This window comes from Taudactylus pleione, unplaced genomic scaffold, assembly GCF_031769625.1.
Source record: "Taudactylus pleione unplaced genomic scaffold, aTauple2 ptg000370l, whole genome shotgun sequence".
In the NCBI taxonomy this organism is placed as follows: Eukaryota; Metazoa; Chordata; class Amphibia; order Anura; family Myobatrachidae; genus Taudactylus; species Taudactylus pleione.
In genome coordinates this window covers 7,717,878-7,738,470 of record NW_028284771.1, presented here as the reverse complement: position 1 = coordinate 7,738,470, position 20,593 = coordinate 7,717,878, and the positions used below count along the sequence as shown (strand labels likewise).

The following is a 20,593-nucleotide window of genomic DNA, read 5'->3' as shown; positions in this document are numbered from 1 at the left end:
CATTTACCATGTTGACATTATGAATGTTGACAGTCATATTTTAGCCTAACCCTAATAGCAGCCAAACCTTAATTCCATGTGTTGACGTTCGTAATGTCGACATTTTGAACATGTTGACATTTCTTATTCAACTTGTTAAATGTTGACATTTTGAACATGTCGGCATTATAAATGTCAACATGCTGAATACGTCTTTTCTCAAGCACTTCAGTCAAGGCTAGTATTAATGCTGCAAGCTTGAGAATGCAAATCATATTAACCACTTAGCCAAGTCTCCTTTTTAGTGCAATTAAGACTCAAGAATGTGTGTTTCCATGGAGAATGGTCCATTTTTCAGACTGTACACTCAGCAAATAAGGTGTTAACGATGTAATATGTTTGACCCCTTCAGAACAGCAGTGGGCTGCAAAGCATTACCCCAGTATTCAAGTGGATAATGGAACAGCACAAGACGCACAGCAGCAGCAGAAAGCAAACTAGTTAATCTGAGCAGTACATGAATCCCCCACTCCACCATTGCCATTTGTAATATTCTATACTTCATATGCAAGTTGGCAGTATCTGAGAACACCATTGTGCATGGAGATGTACTTGGGGGAATGGAAGAAAAAAAAAAGAAATAAAGGTTAATTAATCGAATAAAAACAACTATAAATGCCAAGTTGCGAACAATAAAATGTTACGGAAAAAATGTAACTTCAGTTGGACTGCAAATGAAAAGGAGGCTGTTTAATAAAAGAAAAGCAATTTAACTGGCCTATTTTGAATTTCAAGACATTAAGGGGTACATTTTCCAAGCAGTGCATGGGGAGTTACGTGCACAAATCCCATTAACATTAATGTGTTCCTTTGCTCTCAATGATATTAAGTTTTAAGCGCTGCTATAACTATTATAACAATCCTTTGTGACAGCATTCATCTGTACAGTGTATATCCTGAATATGCCTGGTTACACAAAATACTATCTCACATCAAATGATACTTTGTATTCTACAGGAGATAATAACTAACAGACTCACACTGTGGCAAGCAAATCGCAATACCATCCCCCATTCAAATCCTGTATTTCAAATAATATGCATAGCTTGGTATAATCACAAATTTCCCAAAAACTATAAAAAGCAATCTTAATATTTCAGTATACCAGCTGCAATACCACAAACTAAATTATTACCGAAGGTGCCAGCAGTTTTCTATACACAGTACTTAAGATAATTATAAAAAATCATCTTCATTACTGCATGCTAGCAATTTTTTTAACAGTTTCATTTGGATAGGTTACAAAATACATTCCAATTGCGTTGATATAATTACTGCGAGTCTTTGAAGCAATAAAATCTTACCAACCAAATCCCTTTGACCCTGTTAATGTCTGCTCCTTGTTAATCTAAGGCAAACATTTTTCGTAGCGCGCATTTTTTATAGAATATGATAAAAAGAAAAGAATTCCCTTAGCTGTTGTTATTGATTCCAGCGTTTACCGGCTGAGAGTTAAGTGCCATTTACAAAACAGAACAGATGTAGATGCTGACAGAAAGGTAAACAATTGTTGTGTGGCTTGCTGCCAGACACGGAGGCGATATATTAAACTCCAAGTGAAGCACATTTCCCCTATGGATTACACTTACTGCCACTTCATTTCCTATGTGCTCCGTCTCTCTACTACTGTGCCTTGCGCTAAGCTATTTCCAGTCCTTTGCTGACCCCCGAGGCCTGGTGCTACCTCACACAGCCATTAGTAAAGGGAATTGCATGTGTCTGACATGGGCTGAAACCAATTATTAGATATTTTCTTCAGAATGATGCCCAACTCTGTTGGGAATGAGCAATCATGAAATAATTTACCTCCTGATTTAATTTTTTCCTGCACAAATTAGTTGTAGTCTGAGACATGGCTGTACACAGATGCTTGTGACACAGTGTATCTCTGTTTTATCTAGATAATAAGTCACAGCAAAAAAAATGGGTATGGGTGGAGGTTTGGAGGAAGAGAGAGGGACTGACGAAGATGGGAAATCCTGATTTAAAAAAAAAAAATCTGGTGAAGTGTATCAGATATACTGATCACAAGTGCTCTTGGCTGATTGAAAATGACAAGGCCATAAAGAAGTATGGGAAGGGGGGGAGGGAAGCCTTTTCCAGGATCCCATGTTTTATACACCTTTCTCCTTTCCAATTAACTTCTGCTGTGTGAGCCTTTTAATGCAATAAGTGTTCTGAGAAAAGAAGAGCTACTTAGAGAATATGTGCGACTTTCACTTTTGGGAAAGCCAATATTGCTGAGCTCTTCAATGGCTTATGGTAAGTTGTTTAAATATGAGAATCATATCAAAAAGCACATCATTAACTCAAATGTAAGGGGGGAAAGTAGCTTAGAAGTAGGGTTTAACTCAGGTGGCTCTAAAACAAACATTATACAGCCATGGCCAAAAGTTTTGAGAATGACACAAGTATTGGTTTTCACAAAGTTTGCTGCTTCAGTGTTTTTAGACCTTTTTGTCAGATGTTACTATGGTATACTGAAGTAATTACAAGCATTTCATAAGTGTCAAAGGCTTTTATTGACCATTACATTAAGTTTATGCAAAGAGTCAATATTTGCAGTGTTGACCCTTCTTTTTCAAGACACCTGCAATTCTCCCTGGCATGCTGTCACTCAACTTCTGGGCCACATACTGACTGATGGCCGCCCATTCTTGCCTAATCAATGCTTGGAGTTTGTCAGAATTTGTAGGTTTTTGTTTGTCCACCCGCCTCTTGAGGATTGACCACAAGTTCTCAATGCGATTAAGGTCTGGGGAGTTTCCTGGCCATGGACCCAAAATTTTGATGTTTTGTTCCCCGAGTCACTTAGTTAATCACTTTGCCTTATGGCAAGGTGCTCCAACATGCTGGAAAATGCATTGTTCGTCACTAAACGGTTCTTGGATGGTGGGGAGAAGTTGCTCTTGGAGGATGTTTTGGTACCATTCTTTATTCATGGCTGTGGTCTTAGGCAAAATTGTGAGTGAGCCCACTCCCTTGGCTGAGAAGCAACGCCACACATGGTCTCAGGATGCTTTACTGTTGGCATGATACAGGACTGATGGTAGCGCTCACCTTTCCTTCTCCGGACAAGCATATTTCCAGATGCCTCAAACAATATGAAAAGGGATTCATCAGAGAAAACAACTTTACCCCAGTTCTCAGCAGTCCAATCCCTGTACCTTTTGAAGAAAATCAGTCTGTCCCTTATGTTTTTTCTGGAGAAGTGGCTTCTTTGCTGCCCTTCTTCACACCAGGCCATCCTCCAAAAGTCTTAGTCCTGTGTCACGCCAAGTGTGACCTATGTTTCCGATCAGGGGCGGACCTATCGTGGATGCAGGGGTTGCGGTAGCTATGGGGCCCGTATCCCCCCTGCACCCACTTTTGGTGGAGTGAGTACTGGATGAGAGGAGGGACAGGGCTGATAAGTCTGACAAGGGCCCGCAGCACTGATGATTCCTCCTGGAGGCTGCTTCTTAGTCACATGCACACTTAGCCTATCATTAGAAAGCAGTTTGCTGCAGGTGATCAGCAGTGCTTCAGGACCCTCTCAGACTTATCAGCCCTGTCCTTCCTCTCATACGACTCTCCTCACGAGCATCGATGAGGAGAGATACTGCTATGGGGGCCCCCACAGCAAAATTTCTACCCCCACCCTCTTTTGCAACCAACATACCCCCAAACCCACTCCCCGAAAAACCCTCCTCCCTCCCTGTAGACATTTTGGTACTGAAAATGGGTCTGCATAGCAGGCAGTGGACATCTCTTACAAAAGACGGAGGATGCAACATTTGTATTACATCTCAGATCCGCTGCATAAGATGGCACAGCACCGACGGCATTTGTTTCCACCTTTCATCAGGCCCTTAATCTCCAAAGAGCTGACCACTCACTGAGTCTACTAAGACTATACACAAACATAATACACCCATCAGCCATAACATTAAAACCACTGACAGGTGAAGTAAATAACATTGATTATCTCATTACAATGGCACCTGTTAATATATTAGCAGCAAGTGGACAGCCAGTTCTTGGAACTGATGTGTAGGAAGCTGGAAAAATGGGCAAGTGTAAGGATCTGAGCGACTCTGACAAAGGCTAAATTGTGATGGCTAGACGACTGGTTCAGAGCATCTCCAAAGTGGCAGATCTTGTGGGGTGTTACCTACCAAAGTAATTCAAAGAAGAACAACCAGTGAACAGTTGACAGGGTCATAGGCTCATTGATGAGCATGGGGAGCGAAGACTAGCGTGTCTGCTCCGATCCCACAGAAAAGCTACTGTAGCACATACTGCTGGAAAAGTTAATGCTGGCTATGATAGAAAGCCGCAGTTTCATCAGATTGCCTATGCTGATCCCTGACCACCGCCAAAAGCTCCAGGCAATGTTTTGCTGGGAAACCTTGGTTTCTGGTATTCATGTGGACGATACTTTGACATGTACCACCTACCTAAACATTGTTGCAGACCAAGTACATCCCTTCATGACAACGGTATTTCCTGATGGCAGTTGTCTCTTTCAGCAGGATAATGCGCCCTGCCACACTACACAAATAGTTCAGGGATGGTTTGAGGAAAATGACAAAGAGTTCAAGATGTTGCCTAAAAATTTCACAAATCTCAATCCAACTGAGTATCTGTTGGATGTTCTGGAAAAACAAGTCTGAGCCATTGAGGCCCCACCTCACAACTTACAGGACTTAAAAGGATCTGTTGCTAATATATTGGTGCCAGATAACACAGGACACTTTTAGAGGTCTTGTGGAGTCCATGCCTCAATATATCAGAGCTGTTTTGGCAGCATGAGGGGGACCTACACAATATTAGGCAGGTGATTTTAATGTTATGGCTGATGGGTGTACATAATAGTTAACTACTGTACTGGATGACACTCACCAAGGGTGCGGTCAAGGAGGTGAGGGCACCCAGCTCAGTTGCGGAAGGCTCTTGGGAAATTACCCCAGCCTTGCCTTTTGGTCTGACCTCTTGTCTCTGTGCTCCATCACAGAGTCTCCAAGAAGTTGTGGCCCAGAAGTGCAGCCCATGCGACGTCACAAACTCGCATAGCAGCTGAGCAAGTCTTACAATTTGCCAGGGCGCCCAGACTCTCGGCTACACAATTGACTATAGATTCAGATTATAAATGGAATAGGTGCTTAAACTCTTAAGTATTATTGACGCAAACAATTATGGTGCAAGTTCATCTTATATAATAATTTATTGCTAGACTAACCAACTGCAAAGTCCTTCAGGCTGGCACTACTGTCTGGCCTATCAATTGTAGGTCATAAAATACCGCCAGCAGTTTCATATTTCTGTAATTTATTATCTCCAGTAATTTGAATATTTTTTTTTTTAAGTAAATATCCTAGTTTGGTTTGCGATCTTAAGGAAGAAGACAGTACATTTTCTGACTGTTAGGTTCACCTTGCACAATAATGCATTTTTATTTGATAGGACTCAGATCTGCTACAGAATGGAATAAATATTATGTGACATGAGGACTGCGAAACCTATTAGTTCCTCCAGTGAAGAAAAAATAATAATAACAATAATTTGCTGCTGCTACTGCATTCAATATAGATTGAGTTGTACAATGAATTACTTGGAAATTATTTTGTCAGGTGGTTCACTGACATTATAAAACATAAAAGTGATGCTCAAGTGGTTTGAGTGCTGTCAAAAAAAACAAACAGGATGGAATTATTTCCTGCCAATCCACTTGTGTCCTATTTATTATTCGGAATGATATACAGTATGTTTGCTAATCCTGATTTTTTATTAACTCATTTCTATTTTTCTTTCCAGCTTGTATTTCAGACTAATTGGGTTCATATAAAAAGTCAAATAAAAGAAGGTTTCCAGCTAACAGGAAAGCGGAGTGAAACTTGCAGAGAGAGAGAAATATTTCTACAAGTGTGGATTATGAAGTAACGTTATCACCCCAGGGCAAAAGGATTGATAACTTGAGCATCTCTGAGAAATAAGAATATTGTAATAAGGTCATTTATTTTCTGTATTCCTAAATAAGTCTATCTGCAAAAAATATACATCAATAGAATGGATTAGAAACAAAATAAATTACCTATTGCTGTCTCCCTGTTTTCCACTTGCATCAAAATCTTGGCTTAAAATTGACTGTCTTGAAAAACGCAAGCAGGTGGTCAGTGTGCACACCCAAGACCACTACCCAGCCTCAAAACTAAATGCAACTGTAATCAGACTTGGAAAACATTTTAAGCAAACTTGCATATATTATGCTTACAGACCCAGGTTCTTCCACACATAGGGTTTGATTCTGAGTAGGGAGCAAAGGAAACTATGCACCTGGACAAACCATGCTGCACTGCAAGCGGTGCAAATACTGGCTGCTTATACAAACCTTCTTTTATTGCTCCATGTTCCTGTTCTGACACTCACGTGCCCAATTGTAGACGCTTTTGGAGGTGGATAGGAGTCAGAATAGGCAATTGGCTACGCAGCCCCATACACAGTAAGCTGCAATGCACTGTGTGTTCCGACAACTTTTTTCATAGCCAGCATTAACTTATTCAGCAATTTGTGCTACGGTAGCTCTTCTGTGGGATTGGACCAGACAGGCTAGCCTTCACTCCCCATGCGCATCAAAGAGCCTAACCACTGCATGCCGGTAACAACCCAAAAAGAGCTGCCATATTGGAGATGATCTGGACCCAGCCGTCTAACCATCAAAATTTGCCCCTTGTCAAAGTTGCTCAGATCCTTACACTTGCCCATTTTGTCAACGTCCAACACATCAAATTCAAGAACTGAGTGTTTACTTGCTGCTAATATCCTACCCCTTGGCAGGTGTAATTGTAATGAGATTATTCAATGTTACTTACTTCACCTGTCAGTGGTTTCAAAGAAAAAAAAAAAAAAAATTTTTTTTATATATATAATATATATATATATATATATATATATATATATATATATATACATACATATATATATACATATATATATATATACATAAAAAAAGCACATGGCTGCCCGTCTGGAGTTTGCCAAAATGCATCTGAAGAACTCTCAGACCATGAGAGACAAAGATTGAACTCTTTGGCCTGAATGCCAGGCGTTATGTTTGGAGGAAACCATGCACCGCAGATCACAAGGCCAATACCATCCCTACAGTGAAGCATGGTGGTGGCAGCATCATGCTGTGGGGATGTTTTTCAGCAGCAGGAATTGGGAGACTAGTCAGGATAGAAGGAAAGGTGAATGCAGCAATGTACAGAGACATCCTGGATGAAAACCTGCTCCAGAGCGCTCTTGACCTCAGACTGGGGCAACGGTTCATCTTTCAGCAGGACAACAACCCTAAGCACACAGCCATTATATCAAAGGAGTGGCTTCAGGACAATTTTGTGAATGTCCTTGAGTGGCCCAGCCAGAGCCCAGACTTGAATCCAATTGAACATCTCTGGAGAGATCTGAAAATGGCTGTGCACCGACGCTTCCCATCCAACCTGATGGGAGGTGCTGCAAAGAGGAATGGGCAAAACTGCCCAAAGATAGGTATGTGAAGCTTGTAGCATCATATTCAAAAAGACTTGAGGTTGTAATTGCTGCCAAAGGTGTATCAACAAAGTATTGAGCAAAGGTTGTGAATACTTATGTACATGTGATTACTTTGTTTTTTTTAATTACATTTGCAAAAATCTCAAAAAAATGATGCCATTATGGGGTACTGTGTGTAGAATTTTGAGGACTAAAATTAATTTATTCCATTTTGGAATAAGGCTGTAACTTAACAAAATGTGGAAAAAGTGAAGCGTAGAGAATAGTCTCCGGATGCACTATATATATATATATATATATATATATATATATATATAGCGTGTGTGTGTGTCATGTGGGAAGGGGCATTGTACAGTAGCATGTGCTTGTTTGTAAGAAAGCGTCAATATATGTGCAGCTAACTATTGCAGTGAGCTGAGACCTGTCTTGGCTACAGCGAGGTCTTGGTCACAAAGGGGAAGTGAGAAAGACTGAGCGGACTGTAGTGTTTTGTGGGATCACAGTATATGTCTGGGGAATGGAAAGAGGTTTAGAGCTGTGCATGAACTACAACACTAGCCAGTGGTTGAGGAAAATTCATGTCTGTATGTTTGGGGGGGAAGCTTGTGTTGTGATTGGAGGTGTTTGGATTGGGTGCGGTCATTAAGTGTAGAGGGAGAAGAATATAGTATAAAGTTGACTATGCCAGTTATTGGTATGTTTTTGTATAAAGCTATTAAAATAAATAAATAAAACTAAAATAAATTGTTTAACTAACTACAAGGATCATACTAAAACTTAAGCTGCATACACACGTAAAGATTTTCTGTCCAACCATCCAACTAGCTGATTGGTTGGAATGAAAATCTGGTAAGGTATGAAAGCAAATGACAATCATTTTCCTCCCAAACGCCGGAGAATGGACAAAAACTGTTGTTTGAACAAATTGTTTAGATCAAACATTTAACAAACTTGTCTGAACGACCATTTTCATCTTTTTTCTTGCAATTAGGAGCAAATTGCTGATCATCATTTACTCCCATACGTTACCAGATTTTCATTCCAACCAATCAACTAGTTGGATGGTTGGACAGAAAATCTTTACGTGTGTACCCAGCTTTAGAATAGTAAAAAGTAGTTCCTTGTAGTTGGTAAGAGACTACTATAAGGTTTGCTTGATGAATATGCTTTTGTGTCCAGAAAGCTATGGCATTAGTTATTCATAAAAGAGATAGTGACAAACCTCTCCCTCTAGGAATAGTAATAATGTGGGGTTCCAGTGCTAAAAACCTGTCTCCTCACCACTCTTGTAAAAGTTCAATAAACAGATCAAGCAATATAGATAATTAGTAAATAAAAATATGAACACTGACATAACTACCTTCCTCTGCTGGTGTTCTAAAATAAAAACTTGGCAATTCATGAAAAAATACAAAATCACTGTGATGTTGGGTACACACTACAACGGCGGATTGGTCAGTTGACCGATATGCCATCTGAGCAATCAATTGGTAAGCTATACACACTTACCAAACGGCCATTCAATGTTTCTGGCCTGACATCACAACTGGACAGGCATTTAAATTTGCCCATCCAGTTGAGATGTCAGTGTCGGCAGTCCCTACAGCTAGTGTACAGGTAGTCAGCGGGTCGCATGTACACACATGCAGATACACCAATATATCTGCATGATATATCGGCATCGGCTGTGCTGCAGGTCCAACCTGATATGTCTGTGAAATACGATGTTCTAGGCTACAATAGATGATGGAAGTTGTGCTAGGGAATAATACTTAAAGGTGTAATGCCATATGGGTAAAGAAGAACAATATTATTGCGTGTGATTGGACTAGAATTGGTTAAATTGATGTTTTGGAAAAAGTAGGGACAAGAATGGAGTCTACATCTATGATTGTCCATATTTTATCTAGTGGGCAAGTTGAGCACCTAAATAGTTCACTACAACAAGGTTTTCCACCCTGTGGGTGTCACTGTGGTATATTGAGATTTATCAAGGACATCACACTGCCCAGAAAACAAGCATGATGTAATAATGAATGCACTAGGACGAACCCAAACAAAATACATGTTAAATGAATATAGAAGCCTAGGCAGCACATTCATTTTTAAAGAACTGACTTGTCCAATCCAGAAGACCAGCAGCCGATCAAATTAGGTAGGGTCAGCTTAATTAGCTTTACAAAGCTTATTGCAGTGTTTTGTGATATATTCCTAAATATTTATGTAAAAGAGTATAGAGCTGTTCTGTGCTACAATTTATGTCTTTGGGAATATAAAAGTCCAGCATCTCCATTTTCCTGGGTTAACTTTATAACCAGATATTGGGGCATAGGCATTTTATTCATTCTACACTATCAGAAGAGATGACTGAAGATTTGCAATTGAAAGCAGTACGTCATTAGCATAAAGAGAAATTTTATGTTCTGTGCAGCCTGAGCTATTTCCCGTTATACTTAGGTTATCGCTAATTTTAATAGCAAGAAGCTCAATAATTAAAAGGAGAAAGTGGGCAATCTTGTCCCGTGCCATTAATGATCTTAAATGGAGCAGAAACAATGCCATTCACAGAGCCCATAATGGAGGGTTTCTAGTATATGGTGGATATTGCAGGCATAAAGTTACCCAAGAGGTCAAGGTGTGGAATATGAATGGCCATGCGATGCATGAAACGCATTTAAAAATTATTTTGTTCGTTTAAATAGAATCGTAATGTAAATAATAATCAAATATACAATTATTTCACACTCCCTTTAAAAAAAAAAATATTGTTTTTTCTTCTCTCTTTTTCTTCATTTTTTGTAATCTCTAATGAAACCTCAATAAACACACACACACACATATATATATATATATATATATATATATATATATAATTTTCTTACTTTACACAAATGTTCAAAGTCACACTGAATCACAAAGTAAAGTAAAAGTAGCCGTAATGACATTATTAAAATAAATGAAATTCTCACTTGCCCTAAGATGCTTCTTTAAAGTAAATGTGTCCTGGGTTCCTTTCCCTGCTGCCCACCACTAGTTCCGCCTCTGCTGCCCTATATCTGCTGTAAAATTTCCAACAGAACAGCTGTGCGGAAAGTCTCACACTACATACTGCTCTGCTGCAGTTCTGTCTGCTAGGCTATAAACAACCAATTGACGCAGAGTAATAATGTGAAGGTTAAAATATTGTATATCATGATTATCTGCTACATCTTCAACTGTGATGATGCAACAGAACACGACTGCAGCTCTGACAGAATTACAGCTTCAATGAATTATGTTATAGCTTCAATATGTCTAATAAATATCTTGGAGCGTATGTTCTGCCTTAGCTGCAGCATCTAGACAGCAGCCATACATCTGTATTAAATTTACATGGGTCAGTGTTAGATTACTCAGTTTTATTCATCCACCAGGATCAATTACTCTGGTTGCATTTCTCTATGCACTGCTTAGTAAAACAAACATCAAGACAGCCTCCTCCTCCTTTATAGGGTGAATACTTTCCTCTCTTATTATAAACTCTAAGTTTAAATCCATTTTTAATATTAAAAGATATGGACATACACCCCTGAACACCCATGTATCACACAATCAATTTCCATAATACATACTATAAGTTTGATTAAAAAGATTTAGAAAACATCTTAAGTGATAATTTACAGAGTCAGATTTAAATTAATATTAACTTAACAATAGAGTAACTCATTGAACACTTAGGGGTTTAATTACGAAGCGTCGGTTTGTAAAACCTGGCATTTAAAAAGTCAATGATTTTACTAGCCGTGTTTTGCTAGTAAAAGCATTGCCCTTTTGTATAATAGGATTTTGGTACTTACCAATAAATCCCTTTCTCCAAATCCATAGGGAACACTGGAGTACACACAATGGGGTATAGATGGGTGATGAGTGGAGCCTGGCACTTTAAATTTCTTCAGAAGAGTAGCTGGCTCCTCCCCCTCTATACCCCACCCGAACTCAGTTATGGTTAACCAAGCCGAGCGGAGATGGAGAGCAGACCACTAGAAGAGGAGAAATGAGGAGAAGGAGAAACCAACTACTAAGGTCCAAGACCGAGACAAAAACTGCCAAGCTGCAGACAATCAAAATGCAGCTGAACAAAAACTCTCCAAGAATATAACAACAAGGAAACCGCATTGGGAGGGTGTCCAGTGTCCCTATGGATTCTGAGAAAGGGGTTTATCGGCAAGTCCCAAAATCCTATTTTATCCTTCACCCACTAGGGCACACTGGAGTATACACAATAGGGATGTCCCAAAGCTGACCTCCCGGGTGGGAAAGCGTGGAGAAACTGCAGAACCCTGCGACAAACAGTGGTCGCCAGAGAGTAAACAGTAAAATATAACAGAAAGTAACTGTGGACCCAATAGGCACAAGCCAACCAGCTGAAGAACTCTGGCCAACTACCTTGGAAAACCCCACTGAACACAGTGTGGCAACAGTACCACCAAATCTGTTGTAGCATGGTATCATGGCATGAACTCATTTTGTTTATTATATACTATTGTAGTTGTGCCCTTTTATCTGATTTTTTGACATCTTAACTGTACTCTTCCTGTATTTCACTCTCATCACTACTACTGCTGTTTCTCTCCCAATTCCTTCATCTACACTATGTCTCTCTCTTCTTCTGCTCCCATCACTCAGAAACTACATAATTCTTTCCTCTACCACCAGTTCCCATCTCTTTCCTCCCTCCATAGTCTCATCTTTCTCCTTCCTCTCCTCTGTCTCTCTTCATCCCATCTAGTACTTTCCACTGCACTCCCATAACTTCTAAGTACTGCTCCCTCCCTTTTCCCAAAGTTACACCTCTTCTCAACCCTCACCACACTAAATCTCCACCTTGCCCACCACCTGCTGTCACCCTTCCTCATTCAGAAGCACACCACATACCCATACTATCTTTATCCCCCTGCACTAAACCAAACTCAACCCCACACTACAGCAACCCTCCTTCTCCCTCCTCCCAACTTTGTCCCTCTCTCCTTTCTCCTCTGGAAAGCAAGTTCTATCTATAATCAACTGGTCCCCATCCATGACAGCTTCATCTCCAACTCCTTGAATCTCCCAGCCATCACCAATTCATGGATTTACCCATCTGACACCACTTCTCCTGTAGCTATCTCCTTTGGGGGCCTTACATTCTTTCACACTCCCTGGACTGGAGGTTACCACAGTCTTGGTGTTGGGTTACTTCTATTGTTTTGTCACTCCAACCAACTCTTACCTTCTAAACTCTCCATTTTATTCTTTCCATTCAATGCTCATAATATTCGCCTTTTCCAACTTCCTCGAGTAGCTGCCTTTCTTCATCCCCCTGGACTTAGCTCAAAATTCTCTAATAAATTTGCTTCTTGACTCCTAATTTTCAAATGGGCTAATTTTAAAACCGGAACAGTGATCGCATGTGCACCAATCAAGGATGATTGACAACTATCAAATAGGATCACATAAGTGCACCCCCAGCCCAGATGAAACTGAGGAGTAGATAAAGGGACCAACAAGGCTAAACAACAACTGGACAGGAAGCCATAAGACATGCCAAAGGGTGAAAAGTATATAACGCAGAGCCGGTCAGATTATTTAAGCAGAAACAGGAATCCTTAATTCTCTTTGCTATCTGGAAAACAAACCTGGTAAGAAAGAGGACGTATACAGCAAGTCACGGGTGAGAACTGAACGACCTAGAAAGTAATAATAAAAAGATTACCGACACCAATAGTGGTGAGCTTGAATAAATAACTGCTCCAACCCTATAGGAATAGGCATAAGGAAACAAATGGCAGGAACCTAAAAAGAACTTTCTGATCTTACGTCACTGAGAAGCGATAAGTACTGTCCTTCCACAAGGTTGAAAAGATTAGGCACCCTGATCCCATCAACAAGGATAACGAAGATAATTGACAGACAACACTTGATCCTATAGGATGGATTAATAGCGCCTCCAAAGGAAGACACGACTATATAGGGATACAATTATGTGAGACCGGAACTGCCAGCATGGCTGGCACAGACTCCATGCACAACATGAGCCCTAACAGTGAGTCTATCACTGATAAATAAGACAGAATTATCAAGCCCCAACAGTGTAATCAGACAACACGAGGTGTTCTAGGAAGAAGAATACAAACAAACACAGAAACAGAATATCCGTATATTGTTTGACCAGTCCATCCAACATAGGTGGATAAACCTCGAAGACACTAGCACAGTTGTTAGTGAAAACATGCATGTTCCCACCAAGAGACCAAGGTCTATAACTCACGGGATCGCAACAGTGCAAAGATTCTCAATACTCCAAGAAGGAGAAGAACTCTGTGGTTAAAGGAAATGGATCAGGGAGAAACCGACAATGCAGTCCAGTAATCAGAGAGTGCTCCGTAGAGATGTATATATACAAACATATACATATATAACAGAACATATTTTTTTTTAAGCAAACTGTGTGGAGAAGCTAGAGTGTGCTCTCTCGTCTACATATATATATATATATATATATATATATATTATATACATACACACACACACACATATATATATATATATATATATATACACACACACACACACACACACATATATATACAGTCAAGTGCATAAATATTGGGACATTGACAGAATTTTCATATTTTGGCCTCTATTCACCACCACAATGGCTTTTAAATGAAACACACAAGATGTGCTTTAACTGCAGACTTTCAGATTTAATTTGAGGGTAATTACATCCAAATCAGGTGAACGGTGTAGGAATTACAATGGTTTCTATATGTGCCTCCCACTTTTTAAGGGGCCAAAAGTAATGGGACAAAATAAACAATCCTAAATCTAACTTTCACTTTTTAATACTTTGTTGCAAATCCTTTGCAGGCAATTACAGCCTGAAGTCTGGAACGCATAGACATCACCAGACGCTGGGTTTCATCCCTGGTGATGCTCTGCCAGGCCTCTACTGCAAATGTCTTCAGTTCCTGCTTGTTCTTGGGGCAGTTTCCCTTCAGTTTTGTCTTCATCAAGTGAAATGCATGCTGAATCAGATTCAGGTCAGGGGATTGACTTGGCCATTGCATAACATTCCACTTTTTAGCCTTAAAAAACGCAGTATGCTTCGGGTCATTGTCCATCTGCACTGTGAAGCGCCGTCCAATGAGTTATGAAGCATTTGACTGAATATGAGCATATAATATTGCCCAAAACACTTCAGAATTCATTCTGCTGCTTTTGTCAGCAGTCACATCATCAATAAATACAAGGGAACCAGTTCCATTGGCAGCCATACATGCCCACGCCATGACACTACCACCAACATGCTTCACTGATGAGGTGGTATGTTTTGGATCATGAGCAGTTCCATTTCTTCTCCATACTCTTCTCTTCCCATCACTCTGGTACAAGTTGATCTTTGTCTCATCTGTCCATAGGATGTTGTTCCAGAACTGTAATGCCTTTTTTAGATGTTGTTTGGCAAACTCTAATCTGGTCTTCCTGTTTTTGTGGCTCACCAATGGTTTACATCTTGTGGTGAACTCTCTATATTCACTCTTGTGAAGTCTTCTCTTGATTGTTCATTTTGACAAAATATACACCTACCTCCTGGAGAGTGTTCTTGATTTGGCCAACTGTTGTGAAGGGGTTTTTCTTCACCAGGGAAATAATTCTTATGTCATCCACCACAGTTGTTTTCCGTGGTCTTCAGGATCTTTTGGTGTTGCTGAGCTCTCCGATGCGTTCTTTCTTTTTAAGAATGTTCCAAACAGTTGATTTGGCCACACCTAATGTTTTTGCTTTCTCTCTGATGGGTTTGTTTTGATTATTCAGCCTAATGATGGCTTGTTTCACTGATAGTGACAGCTCTTTGGATCTCATATTGAGAGTCGACAGCAACTGATTCCAAATACAAATGTCACACCTAGAATCAACTCCAGACCTTTTACCTGCTTGATAATGAAATAACAAGGTAATAGCCCACACCTGTCCATGAAATAGCTTTTGAGTTGATAGTCACATTACTTTTGGCCCCTTAAAAAGTGGGAGGCACATATAGAAACCGTTGTAATTCCTACACCGTTCATCTGATTTGGATGTAATTACCCTCAAATTAAATCTGAAAGTCTGCAGTTAAAGCACATCTTGTTTGTTTCATTTCAAAGCCATTGTGGTGGTGAATAGAGGCCAAAATATGAAAATTCTGTCAATGTCCCAATATTTATGTACTTGACTATATATATATATATATATATATATATATATATATATATATATATACACATACATTCAAACATGACTTCGGTTTCAAATATGCCAAGAACATCTGTATGTATGTGGTGCACCAGGCCTGGAAGTACTGTAATAACAGGTCAATGTGTGGAGTGGAAAGACCAAGCTCTTACCTTGTTCTAAAAAATTCCTTTCAAATATTGCCCCCAGATAGGGGCAAATCAGATATTAAACTGAAAGGAACACATAGCACTATATTCACAAGTTTGTATATAATGCCCCCTGTATTATTCAACTAGACAAGACGCTGTCTAATTTCTCAGTCCATATATTATAGGCATGTATGCTGCCCCAGAGAAACCCACGCAATGCCATAGCGGGAGTAACCACAATATCAGCAATGTAACTCACAAATGCTAACCACTACATCGTCTGCGAATACATACTGCTTAATAGTATTAGACTAAGGGATCTTTGTACCCATATACGCCGCTCTCCATGTAAGAGTACTCCAGGGCCCGTTAGAATAGTCAACCTAGTGTGAGCTAATGAGCGATATGGATGCTAAGATAGGCTGTTCCATTAAAAGCATATTAGGTGGGATTTGAACTGACAGTCTTGAAAGGAGTATACCGAGTAAACCCTAACAAGCACAGGGAAAACGTACAACCTCCACACAGATCGGGCCATAGTGGAAATTGAACCCATGACCTGAGTGCAGTGAGGCAGTAATGCTAACCATTACACTGTATGTGCTGCATCTGTGACTGGAGTGCTGCATTAGCCCGCTGCACTCGAGTTCGGGCTGTGGAACGTGTAGTTTTAATATGGAACAGTTCGCCATTTAAGATGACATTCTTGTTTAGTATATGTGCTGCCGAAGCGAGCACTAACGCAGCACAACTGAATAAAAGGGATTCAAACAGTATATACCATATAATCTAATATAACCCCTAACACTTTATAAGAAAAGGAAGGTTATAACTTGTAGCATAGAGGTTCTCTGAAGATGCCGCTGGACTTGAGGACTGTGCTGCAGGGACAAACAACACTTTTCCCTCTTATATATTGCAGTTCCCACTGGTTTTTACTGGAATCTGAAGAGGCGGGCGTCTGTGTACAGCGTGCTGTAATGGTCGTCTGGGAGCCGGGCACTGTGCTGGGCTCATGGGACACTAGTGACCTGGGTGTCAGCGGCCTCCCGTGCTGACAGAAGGCACGGACCACTCAGAGAGGCAGGGGTCCGGGGCGAGCATGTCTCTGCATACAGATCGCGGGCAAGTGCTGTGGCTGCATTAGCCTGCAGAGCCACTGAAGCTTAAATTTTCCTCTTGATGGCAGGGCTATGGGGAGTTGCAACCATTGCAGTTACCGTTGCAGATGAAGCCCCCAACCCGGTACTCTTAAGAGGGAAAACCGCGGCACATTTAAGCTCCTTCCCCAGCCCGCGATGAGCCGCCATCGCTCCCACTGAGCCTACAGTATGCCGAATAATATAAGCGGCATTATGTTATGGAGAGTCCCTTGGCAGAGAGAAAAGGACTTGACAGCATGCACACGACAGCATGTACTGCTGTTCTATGTCCAGGGAGCTGTGAATAAGCCTACCGCAAGATGCCACTATGTTGGGCTGGGGGATCCGCGACTTTTAGCATCCCCACCCCCCTTCTCAAGGGGGGTTGGGAATACTCACCACTGCGTGGCCGGCCGGTGAGCGGTGGGCATGTGGGGACCCGAACACAAGCCGCAGGCAGCTGTGGCGGATCTACCCAGGGTCCATTAACTCTGTGGCCCCAGACACTAGTCGCAAGCAGCTGTGGCGGGGTCTACCGGAGGCTCCCACGCTGCAAGCAGACTGGCGCAGCCAGCAGTCTGCCTGCTGAAGTGAAATAATATAAAAGTAAAAATAAATAAGAAAAAATGGCTGAGGACAGCCCTGTAATTGCCTCCGGCTCCCTCGGCACTTAAACTAAACTGATTTCGGGTGGGGTGTAGAGGGGGAGGAGCCAGCTACTCTTCTGAAGAAATTTAAAGTGCCAGGCTCCACTCATCACCCGTCTATACCCCATTGTGTATACTCCAGTGTCCCCTAGTGGATGAAGGAGAAATTGAGCATATACAAGATCAAAAGTGCTGGGTTGCTTCGTAAGTAACCCACCTTAGCTCTGAACCACTGTGCATATTCTATGCTGCCTGGGAATCACCAGCTGCAGGCCTCTATGTTATGCTTAGTCCATACAACATTACACACTGGAGTTAAAAGCATATATACAGGAAAATAACGCTATTATTAGGCTGATCAATACTTATTTGAGCAACATTGCAAAACGCAAGGATGCACCTTGGAAGGCGATGGGGGGACTTTAGGCTATATCCCTCTTTTCTAATGTGCCACCGCAACTTCCTAATAGCGTGTCATTATTTTGCATTAGAGATGGAGGACACAGATTCATCAGTGACTAATTTTAGTATGTGATTATAGGAGAGGTCGATGAAATCTTCTAAAGAAGACAAGTGGAGAAGTTGCTCATAGCAACCAATCAGCTTATACTGTAGCTATCATTTATCTTATACATTCTATAAAATAGGTACAATCTGATTGGCTGCTAAGGGCTGTCGTGGAAAGATACCTTTGCATCAGCATGGGCATAACTGCACATGATATTGCGTTAATAGAAACCTGTAACTTTCCCTTATTAATTGGTGTGTTGCATCTTTTGTATATGAAAAGGTGACAAAACCCTGTGTTGGTATAACGTTCCCTTGTAAATTGTTGTGTAGCATTCTTTGTATGTCTATAGGTGACAAGACTCCTCTGAACTAATTCCCTTTTGAAATTGAGCCAGAGAGATTCCTGCGTCAGCCATAAATGTGTTCAATTGTATGTGGTTCATATGAGAGATATCCAGGTAAATTACAGGACATCTCAGTTTAGGGTCAGAGATCAAAGAATGGTTGTTTATACCAACAGACAGTCAGTCTACAGAAGTGTATGTTTGCTCACCTAATCAGTGTGCACTTTTATTGACTTAGCCCACTTCTCAACTTCTAAAAAGAGCTGAACATATAATTACAAGAACCCCTGAGGCTTCAGCCAGCTGAACAATACACACTGAGCTGACAAGGGTTAAAATCACCCAGAGAGGGGGGTGAGGGGGTGTGCCTGGACAGGTATAAACATGTGATTCAACTGTGGTTCAGTGTTCATTCTGCGTGGGACTATCGAAAGGTACAGATGATCCAGAATTCTCCATTGGGACGGTCCCATCCCAGAACCACTTAAGTCGACGAAGTCCGAGTTGTTTGTTTCTTCCATTTTATTTTATTTCTGAACTTGCAAGTAATTGTGATTCCTTGTTAACATTGTTATCATTGTAACTTTTGTGACTAAGCTTTGAAGATATTCTTGAATGAAAACATTAATTCTAGTTCTGGACCTGTGTTTTTATGACCAAAGGCCTCTTATGGCTCATGTTACCTATTTTTGTAAGTATTCATAATTGCGTGTGCAGGTGAGAGCAGAATCCTACCTCATGCTTTAGCATTACAGTTTTGTTCTGCTGGTGGCAGTAACCCAGTTTACACGTACGGAGGTAACCTGTAAAAGTCACGGGCGGCGATTCTCAGATTGGCGTATCTGGAGGGTCGGTCCGCAGGATCCGTGACAAGGGCACCTTCTCCACGCTTTAGAAGTGTTGATACATCTCCCCCCTTTTAGTGTTACGAATTCAGATGAATAAAATACTTGGAAAGAGGATTAACATTAATTATTACAGTAGTTTTTGCCACCTGTAGCCGAAAAGGAGACCTTAGAGAAAAAAGTTTGTCTATAATACATTAAACACTGTTGCTCAGGTCACGGCAAATAGCCACTCTCAGCATGCCAGGTCCCGGGCGACTCTGTTTGTGACAGAGTCTTTTCTGTCTCTTTTTTTTACCAAAAATGCACCTTAGTTGCAATAAGAAGTGACTAGGACGCATCCAGAGGATGTGCTGATTAATTTGACAAATCCCAGGGGCCAGGTCGCCATGGCTACCAGATTTTGCTGCCTGGCTACTAGATTTTGCAATGAGGGAGGAAGCAGATCCTCGTCAGCTCCGTCGGATTCATGCCTGTAGTATTGCGGTGTTCATATCATGCACAGGAGTGCATGAGCTGAGTATCGCCTGTGGTGACTGCTGTGCCTGTGTCCGTCCCAGCCTGCACTAACTACTCCTCTCCTTCCTGGCCTGCTCTGATCACTGCTGTCTGTCCCAGTCTATGCCGATCCTCCTGTATGTCCCGGCTGTCTACTATCTCCAGCTCAATAGAGCTCTCCGGTAGTAGAGTCTATGGTGTGACCACGAGGGGAGGGGGGTTTTGTTGTACTCTTTGGCACCATTATTTTATGTGAAATGTGGTCCGTTATTACTGGAGGGTGGGGGTGAAGCAGGGGAGCTGTGCAGAGCAGTGAGAGGGCCTCCATTTTACTGTATCAATTCAACTGTGACCATTTTGTGGACTAGTATAGTGTGTATAAAGGCTGCATAACACACAGAGCTTGCTCCTCACTCCTGTAATTTTTTGGGGGGGACGGTGGTCTGGCTCCTACACTTTCATCCTGGCTCCTAGATTTTAGAAAAATTTGTCAAGCCCTGAATTATATACACGACACTTGTATATCAGAGTCTATGAATCTGTATACAAAGTGCTGCGATGAAGTGGCAGCAGCTTTTTTCCACAGCAAGTTCTGTTGTGCTTCATTTACAGACTCAGTCGCACACAGCTAATATATCAAATTAATTAGTG

The 20,593-nt window shown here is 41.1% G+C and overlaps 1 protein-coding gene and 1 pseudogene across 5 annotated transcripts in view; both read right to left on the bottom strand.

Moving 5' to 3' along the window:
• KIAA0825 (KIAA0825 ortholog) overlaps positions 1-20,593 on the bottom strand; it is a 473,150-nt gene that overhangs the window by 407,473 nt on the left and 45,084 nt on the right. The gene's annotated exons all lie outside the window — the stretch shown is intronic.
• LOC148508371 (U2 spliceosomal RNA) lies at positions 15,907-16,081 on the bottom strand (annotated as a pseudogene).